At 59.6% G+C, this 10,080-nt stretch overlaps 2 non-coding genes across 2 annotated transcripts; both read left to right on the top strand.

The window, feature by feature from the left end:
- The first annotated feature begins 6,069 nt into the window (after positions 1-6,069).
- Positions 6,070-7,884, top strand: LOC142790486 (small subunit ribosomal RNA). The gene has a single exon (XR_012889544.1). It is a non-coding gene; the product is annotated as a small subunit ribosomal RNA (ribosomal RNA).
- Positions 7,885-9,603: 1,719 nt separating this feature from the next.
- Positions 9,604-9,756, top strand: LOC142790560 (5.8S ribosomal RNA). Its single transcript, XR_012889605.1, has one exon. It is a non-coding gene; the product is annotated as a 5.8S ribosomal RNA (ribosomal RNA).
- The last annotated feature ends 324 nt before the right edge of the window (positions 9,757-10,080 follow it).

Genomic DNA, 10,080 nt, shown 5'->3' with positions numbered 1-10,080 from the left:
CTCGCCCCGGCAGACGCGTTTTTTTTTTCTTTCGCCCCGGCAGACGTGGTTCCCCCCCCCCCCTTTTCGCTCGCCCCGGCTGACGAGGTTTTCGCGCCGCCCCGGCTGACGCAGTTTTCGCGCCGCCCCGGCTGACGCGGTTTCGTGCCGCCCCGGCTGACGCGGTTTTCGCGCCGCCCCGGCTGACGCGGTTTTTGCGTCGCCCCGGCTGACACGGTTCGGACTTTGCACTTTTCGGCTGTGCCTGGCTGGCGGCCCACTCACTCGATCGCCATGTCTGTTTGCCACAGTTTTCCCGGTGGTGCCGCACCCGGGCTTGCCCCGGCAGACGCGTTTTTTTTTTTCTTTTCGCCCCGGCTGACGCAGTTTTCGCCCCGCCCCGGCTGACGCGGTTTCGTGCCGCCCCGGCAGACGCGGTTTTTTGCGCCGCCCCGGCTGACGCGGTTTTTGCCGCCCCGGCTGACGCAGTTCGGACTTTGCACTTTTTGGCTGAGCCTGGCTGGCGGCCCACTCACTCGATCGCCATGTCTGTTTGCCACAGTTTTCCCGGTGGTGCCGCACCCGGGCTCGCCCCGGCAGACGCGTTTTTTTTTTTCCTTCGCCCCGGCAGACGTGGTTCCCCCCCCCCCCCTCCGTCTTTCTTTTTGTTTTTTTTTTCGCCGCGGCTGAAGAGGATTTTTCGGTGCCTCGACGCCCCGGTAGTCGCGGTTTTTCCGTTTCCGCACGGCCCCGGCTGACGCTGCTCGGTCACAGTCGCCTTTTGTGAGGATTGCAGACTTCTTGAGCGCGGGTGTTTTTTTTTTGTTGTTGTTGTTGTTTTATTACGCATTCGCTCCAGCAGACGCTGTTTAGACTTTTTGTTTCCTCTTTTATCCTGCGACGAGGTGACGAGGTTTATTCGGTGCCCCGCCGCCCCGGCTGAAGTGATTTTTCCTGTCCCGTGCCGCCCCGGCTGACGCGGTTGGGACTTCGCGTTTGTTCGGCCGCCACGGGTTTTGGCGCACTCGCTCGGTTGCTTGTTGTTGCCACTTGTTGCGAACCCAGGTTTCTTGAGCGAGCGCGGGCGTTTTTTCTTCCTTTCTTTCTTTGTTCTATGTGTTAGCGAATCGGCCTTTAATATCACACGAGGACTCACAACCAACAATTTTCAGTTTGAAGTGTAAAAAATCTGCAGGTGTTGACGTAACTGACTTGCCCCGTACCCTTGAGTACATCCATGAAGTTCTCGTAGTACTACTAAATCGCATTATTCCAAGTGGAGAAATTCCCATAAACTTGCAAACCTCTACACGAAAATCGGTGCGCGTGATAAAGTTGAAAATTATCGTCCGATATCAAATGTGCCTTCTATAACACAAATTCTAGGAAAAAAAAAAAAAAACACTTGTTCGCCGTTTTCTGCGCCGTGACTGGCAGCACTCCGGCGAAGCGAAACGGGGTCGATTCGAGCACGATATCGGCGTCTTTCGACGTGCTCGCCGGCGACCGTCGCACGAGTACGTCGCACGAGCGCGTCTGCCGGGGCGCCGTTTGCGAAGCCGACGCAAAAGTGGGAACCGCCGCTCGGATGATCGCCGCTTTCGGCAGAGTGAGTGTTGGCACTCCGGGGAAGCGAAACAGCGTGAATGCGCCCACGAAATCGGCGTATTTTGAAGTGCCCGCCGGCGACCGTCGCACGAGTACGGTAAACCGCGTCAGCCGGGGCGTAGTTCGGGACGCCGACGAAAAAGTGGGAAGCGCAACTCGGATCTTCGCCGTTTTTGCAGGAGTGAGTGGCGGCCCTCCTGCGAGACCAAGAAGCATCGATTCGTGCACGAATTCGGCGCCTTTCGACGTGATCGCCGGCGACCGTCGCTCGAGTAGGGCAAACCGCGTCTGCCGGGGCGGGCTTCGGGACGCCGATGCGAAAGTGGGAAACGCTGCTCGGATGTTCGCCGTTTTTGGCCGAGTGAGTGCTGGCACTCGGGCGAAGCCAAACGGGGCCGATTACGGCACGATATCGGCGTCTTTCGACGTGCCCGGCGGCGACCGTCGCACGAGTACGGTAAACCGCGTCAGCCCGGGCGGAGTTCGGGACGCCGATGCGAAAGTGGAGAACGCCGCTCGGATCTTCGCCGTTTTTGGAGGAGTGAGTGGCGGCACTCCGGAGAAGCCAAGGAGCGCCAATTAGCGCACGATATCGGCGTCTTTCGACGCGCTCGCCGGCGACCGTCGAACGAGTAGGGCAAACCGCGTCTGCCGGGGCGGGGTTTACGACGCCGACGCAAAAGTGGGAACCGCCGCTCGGATGTTGGCCGTTTTTGGCAGAGTGAGTGCTGGCACACCGGCGACGCGAAAGAGCGCGAAAGCGCCCACGAAAGTGGCGTATTTGGACGTGCTTGACGGCGACCGCTGCAGGAGTACGAAAAACCACGTCAGCCGGGGCGAGCGACCCACGGCGGTCTGGGTGCTTATCGCTGCTATTATAGGGGCACCCCGGCAGACGCAGAAAAAAAAAATTTTTTTTCGACCTTCTTTTTTGCTGGTCGAGCTCGGGTAACCCAGGTCGCAATGGGAGCCGCGCACGAAAGCGGCGTCGCGAGACGCGTTCGCGGTCGCTAGTCGCACGAGCTCGGCAACCGCGTCAGCCGGCGCGGAGTTCGGGATGCCGACGGCTAAGTGGGTACCGCTGCTCGGATGTTCGCCGTTTTTGGCCGAGTGAGTGCTGGCACTCCGGCGAAGCGAAACGGGGCCGATTCGGGCACGATATCGGCGTATTTCGACGTGCTCGCCGGCGACCGTCGCACGAGTACGGCAAAGCGCGTCTGCCGGGGCGAGGTTTGCGATGCCGACGAAAAAGTGGGAAGCGCCGCTCGGATCTTCGCCGTTTTTGCAGGAGTGAGTGGCGGCCCTCCTGCGAGACCAAGAAGCATCGACTCGCGCACGATATCGGTGTCTTTCGACGTGCCCGCCGGCCACCGCCGCACGAGTACGGCAAACCGCGTATGCCGGGGCGGGGTTGGCGACGCCGACGCAAAAGTGGGAACCGCCACTAGGATGTTCGCCGTTTTTGGCAGAGTGAGTGCTGGCACACCGGCGACGCGAAAGAGCGCGAAAGCGCCCACGAAAGTGGCGTATTTGGACGTGCTTGACGGCGACCGCTGCAGGAGTACGAAAAACCACGTCAGCCGGGGCGAGCGACCCACGGCGGTCTGGGTGCTTATCGCTGCTATTATAGGGGCACCCCGGCAGACGCAGAAAAAAAAAATTTTTTTTCGACCTTCTTTTTTGCTGGTCGAGCTCGGGTAACCCAGGTCGCAATGGGAGCCGCGCACGAAAGCGGCGTCGCGAGACGCGTTCGCGGTCGCTAGTCGCACGAGCTCGGCAACCGCGTCAGCCGGCGCGGAGTTCGGGATGCCGACGGCTAAGTGGGTACCGCTGCTCGGATGTTCGCCGTTTTTGGCCGAGTGAGTGCTGGCACTCCGGCGAAGCGAAACGGGGCCGATTCGGGCACGATATCGGCGTATTTCGACGTGCTCGCCGGCGACCGTCGCACGAGTACGGCAAAGCGCGTCTGCCGGGGCGAGGTTTGCGATGCCGACGAAAAAGTGGGAAGCGCCGCTCGGATCTTCGCCGTTTTTGCAGGAGTGAGTGGCGGCCCTCCTGCGAGACCAAGAAGCATCGACTCGCGCACGATATCGGTGTCTTTCGACGTGCCCGCCGGCCACCGCCGCACGAGTACGGCAAACCGCGTATGCCGGGGCGGGGTTGGCGACGCCGACGCAAAAGTGGGAACCGCCACTAGGATGTTCGCCGTTTTTGGCAGAGTGAGTGCTGGCACTCCGGCGAAGCGAAAGAGCGCGAATGCGCCCACGAAAGTGGCGTGTTTGGACGTGCTTGACGACGACCACCGCAGGAAAACGAAAAACCACGTCAGCCGGGGCGAGCGACCCATGGCGGTCTGGGTGCTTATCGCTGCTATTATAGGGGCACCCCGGCAGACGCAAAAAAAAAAAAAATTTTTTTTCGACATTCTTTCTTGCTCGTCGACCTCGGGTGACCCAGGTCGCAGTGGGAGCCGCGCACGAAAGCGGCGTCGCGAGACGGCTTCGCGGTCGCTAGTCGCACGAGCTCGGCAACCGCGTCTGCCGGGGCGGAGTTCGGGACGCCGACGGCTAAGTGGGAACCGCCGCTCGGATGTTCGCCGTTTGTGGCCGAGTGAGTGCTGGCACTCCGGCGAAGCCAAACGGGGCCGATTCCGGCACGATATCGGCGTCTTTCTACGTGCTCGCCGGCGACCGTCGCACGAGTACGGCAAAGTGCGTCTGCCGGGGCGGGGTTTGCGACGCGTACGCAATAGTGAGAACCGTCGCTCGGATGTTCGTCGTCTTTCGCCGAGCCAGTGCTGGCACTCCGGCGAAGCCGAACGGAGCCGATTCGGGCACGATATCGGCGTCTTTCCACGTGCTCGCCGGCGACCGTCGCACGAGTACGGTAAACCGCGTCAGCCGGGGCGGAGTTCGGGACGCCGATGCGAAAGTGGGAAGCGCCGCTCGGATCTTCGCCGTTTTTGGAGGAGTCAGTGGCGGCACTCCGGTGAAGCCAAGGTGCGCCAATTCGCGCACGATATCGGCGTCTTTCGACGTGCCCGCCGGCCACCGTCGCACGAGTACGGCAAACCTCGTCTGCCGGGGCGGGGTTTGCGACGCCGACGCAAAAGTGGGAACCGCCGCTCGGATGTTCGCCGTTTTTGGCAGAGTGAGTGCTGGCACTCCGGCGAAGCGAAAGAGCGTGAATGCGCCCACGAAAGTAGCGTATTTGGACGTGCTTGACGGCGACCGCCGCAGGAGTACGAAAAACCACGTCAGCCGGGGCGAGCGACCCACGGCGGTCTGGGTGCTTATCGCTGCTATTATAGGGGCACCCCGGCAGACGCAGAAAGAAAAAAAAAAAAATGGGGACATGGCGTGCGTCACCGTGCGGCTTCGCAGCGTTGCCGAAGTCGCCGAGCCCTTCGACTGAGCCGAACGGCGGACAGGGAACGTTGGTCGGCCGTTCTAACCTGTCGGTGCCACGCCGAGACGTCGTTAAGGAAAACCGCGTCGTGGGCCTCTACGACGCCGTCGAGTCGTTGTACGTTTGGTGTCCAGCGTGTCGGCGGCGAGTAGCGGACACGTCGTTCACGACTTCGGTCTTTCGCAGTCGACGCGAACTTGCGGAGAGTCGTGGTGCCTCACGTTTTCGGCAGAAACCGCGGCGGAATTTTCCCGTGCGTGCGCGCACGACCTCGGTGCTGTGCCGTCAGCGTAGTGTTGCACAAACTCGTGGCCTACCCAAGGTGCGGTACGTTTGCGGCCGTATCCTCGGTGGGAATTTCGTGAGCAGGGTCGCAAATTCTACGACCTCGGCGGGTTTGAGAGCGACGTAGACTTGTGGCACGCTCAACGTGCCACACGTTTCGGGGCACACCCGCGGTGAAATTTTCTCGAGTACGCTCGTATTAGTGCCCAAGGAGGTCTGGGTACTTATCGCTGCTATTATGTGGGGGTTCTCGTGAGCGGCGTACGCGAAAGCGACCGGGTGTCTGATATGCGGCGGGCTTCGGCCTCGTCAAGCGTGTCCTCGGGTCTGCTCCAGGGGAATCCACGGCAGTCGTCTGCAGCCTCATCCGCTTGATGCGTTAGGGGCTGGTTGTCGGACGGTGCCGTTTTACCACGATATCGAGGTGTGTTCCGTGTCGTCCTCGGGCGATTCAGATGCGAAAGCGCCGAAGACGCGGGCGTGACCCGTCGTCTGGCGGCTTTGCAGTCTCGGCTCCGTTGCTAGTTCCGGCCGGTCCACCGACAGTGCAGCGGGCTTGGGCAACCCGCACGGCGCGACCGAGTCGATGCAACGAAAAAGAGCGAGCATGAACGTGCTTCTTGCCGCACGGCTCCCACTCGTCTTTCGGGAAGGTTGTGCCGTAGCGAGCTCGAACGCCGTCATCTCGGAGTGCAAAATAAGCGTGTTGGGGCGCCTGAAGGTGGCCTCCGCCGCACACAGACTGCGTCCGGCCCGCCGAAGGCGAGGACGGACGCGCAGTCGAACGATTACCTGGTTGATCCTGCCAGTAATCATATGCTTGTCTCAAAGATTAAGCCATGCATGTCTAAGTACATGCCGAAATAAGGCGAAACCGCGAATGGCTCATTAAATCAGTTATGGTTCCTTAGATCGTTTCTTCCTACTTGGATAACTGTGGCAATTCTAGAGCTAATACATGCAGTGAGCCTGGAGCCCTTTGGGTAACGGGTGCTTTTATTAGACCAAGATCGATCGGGTTTCGGCCCGTATTGTGTGGTGACTCTGGATAACTTTGTGCTGATCGCATGGCCACGAGCCGGCGACGTTTCTTTCAAGTGTCTGCCTTATCAACTTTCGATGGTAGGTTACTTGCTTACCATGGTTGTTACGGGTAACGGAGAATCAGGGTTCGATTCCGGAGAGGGAGCCTGAGAAACGGCTACCACATCCAAGGAAGGCAGCAGGCGCGCAAATTACCCACTCCCGGCACGGGGAGGTAGTGACGAAAAATAACAATACGGGACTCTTTTGAGGCCCCGTAATTGAAATGAGTACACTCTAAATCCTTTAACGAGGATCAATTGGAGGGCAAGTCTGGTGCCAGCAGCCGCGGTAATTCCAGCTCCAATAGCGTATACTAAAGCTGCTGCGGTTAAAAAGCTCGTAGTTGGATCTCAGTTCCAGACGAGTAGTGCATCTACCCGATGCGACGGCTCGGACTGAACATCATGCCGGTTCTTTCTTGGTGCACTTCATTGTGTGCCTCGAGATGGCCGGTGCTTTTACTTTGAAAAAATTAGAGTGCTCAACGCAGGCGAGTCGCCTGAATAAACTTGCATGGAATAATAGAACAAGACCTCGTTTCTGTTCTGTTGGTTTTTGGAATACGAGGTAATGATTAAGAGGGACGGACGGGGGCATTCGTATTGCGGCGCTAGAGGTGAAATTCTTGGACCGTCGCAAGACGAACTACTGCGAAAGCATTTGCCAAGAATGTTTTCATTGATCAAGAACGAAAGTCAGAGGTTCGAAGGCGATCAGATACCGCCCTAGTTCTGACCATAAACGATGCCAACCAGCGATCCGCCTGAGTTACTCAAATGACTCGGCGGGCAGCTTCCGGGAAACCAAAGTATTTGGGTTCCGGGGGAAGTATGGTTGCAAAGCTGAAACTTAAAGGAATTGACGGAAGGGCACCACCAGGAGTGGAGCCTGCGGCTTAATTTGACTCAACACGGGAAAACTTACCCGGCCCGGACACTGGGAGGATTGACAGATTGAGAGCTCTTTCTTGATTCGGTGGATGGTGGTGCATGGCCGTTCTTAGTTGGTGGAGCGATTTGTCTGGTTAATTCCGATAACGAACGAGACTCTAGCCTATTAAATAGGTGCGGGGTTCCCAGCACCTTACAACCTTCTTAGAGGGACAAGCGGCTCCTAGCCGCACGAAACAGAGCAATAACAGGTCTGTGATGCCCTTAGATGTCCGGGGCCGCACGCGCGCTACACTGAAGGAAGCAGCGTGTCTTTATCCCTGTCTGAAAAGACTGGGTAACCCGTGGAACTTCTTTCGTGATTGGGATAGGGGCTTGCAATTGTTCCCCTTGAACGAGGAATTCCCAGTAAGCGCGAGTCATAAGCTCGCGTTGATTACGTCCCTGCCCTTTGTACACACCGCCCGTCGCTACTACCGATTGAATGATTTAGTGAGGTCTTCGGACCGATGTCCGGCGCGGCCTTTCGGTTGCGCCGGTCTGTTGGAAAGATGACCAAACTTGATCATTTAGAGGAAGTAAAAGTCGTAACAAGGTTTCCGTAGGTGAACCTGCGGAAGGATCATTAACGGATTGTGAAGGGTGAGCGCCTCAGCTGCGTCTGCGCCCGACACTTTCTGCCGCTGACCCCGTTTGGACGCGGGGTCGGCTTTTCCCCACGGGGCTGCCTGAATGTGGAGCGGCACCCCGTGACAAATTGTTGCGCCCAGCGGACGCCAACACCGCGACCTTGGACGGTCGGCCAGGTGGCGGACGCGGGTACAAACGGCGCAACGCACTCATAGGTCGGCTTTCGACCCGCCACTGCACCGTGGCTCGAAGCGCTCGAAATGCGCGACCCGACCGCTGCGGGACCGCCTAGTACTGTAAACAGGAGCGGCGGAGCGCGAACGGCGAGTCGTGGTTACGTCGGTAGAAGGCGAGGCTGCGCGTTCCCGAAACGCCAGCCGAGTGCCCTCCCGACCGTTCGAGCGTGCAAGAACGAGACCCGACAATCGCGCGGCGACTGCCAAGTACGAGAGGAACGGCACAAGCGTCGGCGGTCGGTCAAGGAACTGGCGATGTGACGGGTCCGCTGTGCACCAGTGCATACCGTCCCGCCGTCCGCGGCAAGCGCCTCCGCGTCCTCGGGTGACGGAGGCTGCCGGTCGGTTCTTGCAGGCGAGGGATCTCGCTGGCACCGGTTCGCGTTGACGCGCGGCCGGTCATGGCACGGCGATGCGACGGCCGAGGTGCGCAGTACTCGATGGAGGAACCGCACGCTCCGATGACCGTCCCGCCCTCCGCGGCGTATGCGTACCGACCGTAATGGTTGCAGCAGCGCCGGCCGGCTTTTGAATTCGCCACACGAAACACGGTGCGAGATCGCGGTTAGGGGAGCGTCGACGTTGCCAGGCGTTTTGCTTGCTGCCGAGGGAAAGGCGGCACGGCCACGTCGCGCTCGTCGCGATTAGCGGGTCTGCGCGCTTTGGGAAGGTGCCGCAACGACTTGCCGAAAGAGGAAGCACGGAAGAACGAGGGACTTGGACGTCCCGACAATTGAACGCACTTGCGGCCAGGCCCTTGCTGGCTTCGTTCTTCCGCCTCGAGTAGGCTCGTACGCGGCTCCGGCGCCGAAAGTGGTCCTTGGCACCGACTTCGGTGGACGTGGGAAGTGCCGCGCAAGTACGGCGCGCCTGGCTCCACCTGTTGGCTAAAGTAGGCAGCCGGATCGGCATTTTGGTGTGCGGTGGCAAACCGTGGATGCGAAAAAAGCTTGTGCGATTTCGTGGAACAAAAAGCGGGGGTCCCCCTTTTTATGCGGAGGAGACCGACCCGCCTGCCGTGGTGAACCGCGACGCCACGGTAAAAACGGGAGAGGCTTGTCGATGGGACCGTGCATCCCGCGCTCCACGGAGGCCGGGAGGCGGCCGCCCGAGGAAATGTGTAGCCGTCGAGGCCCGCATCTGCGTGCACTCTTATCCAAATGGGTGTACCGCAGGCATTTTCTGGTTAGGCGGGCCAATGAGAGCGAGCACACAACGATACCTACGGGTCCGGCTTGGAGAACCGGCTTCGACGCCTCCCGAGTATTTATAGAGGGGTGGACCACGAAAGCACTCGCAAGTAGCGAAAGCGAAACGCCGTCCGAAACACACCGTTTGCTCGATTTGCGGCAGCCGAAAAAGGCGCGGCAGAGTTTTGGAGTCCAAGCGTGCGCTGAAAAGCGCCCTTCTTGGCCACTGTTTGGCCGAGTGCCAGAAACGTTTGGTTTTGACTGTACGGAATTGAACAAACACTTTTTCACGACTCTAAGCGGTGGATCACTCGGTTCTCGGGTCGATGAAGAACGCAGCCAGCTGCGAGACTTGGTGTGAATTGCAGGACACACTGAGCACTGATTCTTTGAACGCACATTGCGGCCTTGGGTCTTCCCTTGGCTTCGTCTGTCTGAGGGTCGGATCACATATCAAGAGAGCCTTCGGCGCACAAGGGAACGTGAGCCGTCGACTCGTTTTGACCGCGTCGGCAACACGGACAGCACGCTGAACACCTCACAGCGAGCGCCAACAGCGGCCACTCAAGGGCGAGACGGTGGCGACCGTCGTGCCAGAGCCCAACCGAAACGGGGGCGACCGACTGCATTGAGGATGTGGCACCTCGTTGAGACCGCCGCAGGACTTCGAGTCGGAAGGAAGCCTGCAGGGAAAGTGCGGTCGAGGTTGCGTACTCCTCTCTGCGACCGGGCGCGCAAGAGCTGCGAGAGCCACGGACGCGCAACTTT

This window comes from Rhipicephalus microplus, unplaced genomic scaffold (assembly GCF_043290135.1).
Source record: "Rhipicephalus microplus isolate Deutch F79 unplaced genomic scaffold, USDA_Rmic scaffold_115, whole genome shotgun sequence".
In the NCBI taxonomy this organism is placed as follows: Eukaryota; Metazoa; Arthropoda; class Arachnida; order Ixodida; family Ixodidae; genus Rhipicephalus; species Rhipicephalus microplus.
The sequence above is the reverse complement of the archived record's forward strand: the minus strand, read 5'-3'. Positions and strand labels throughout refer to the sequence as shown.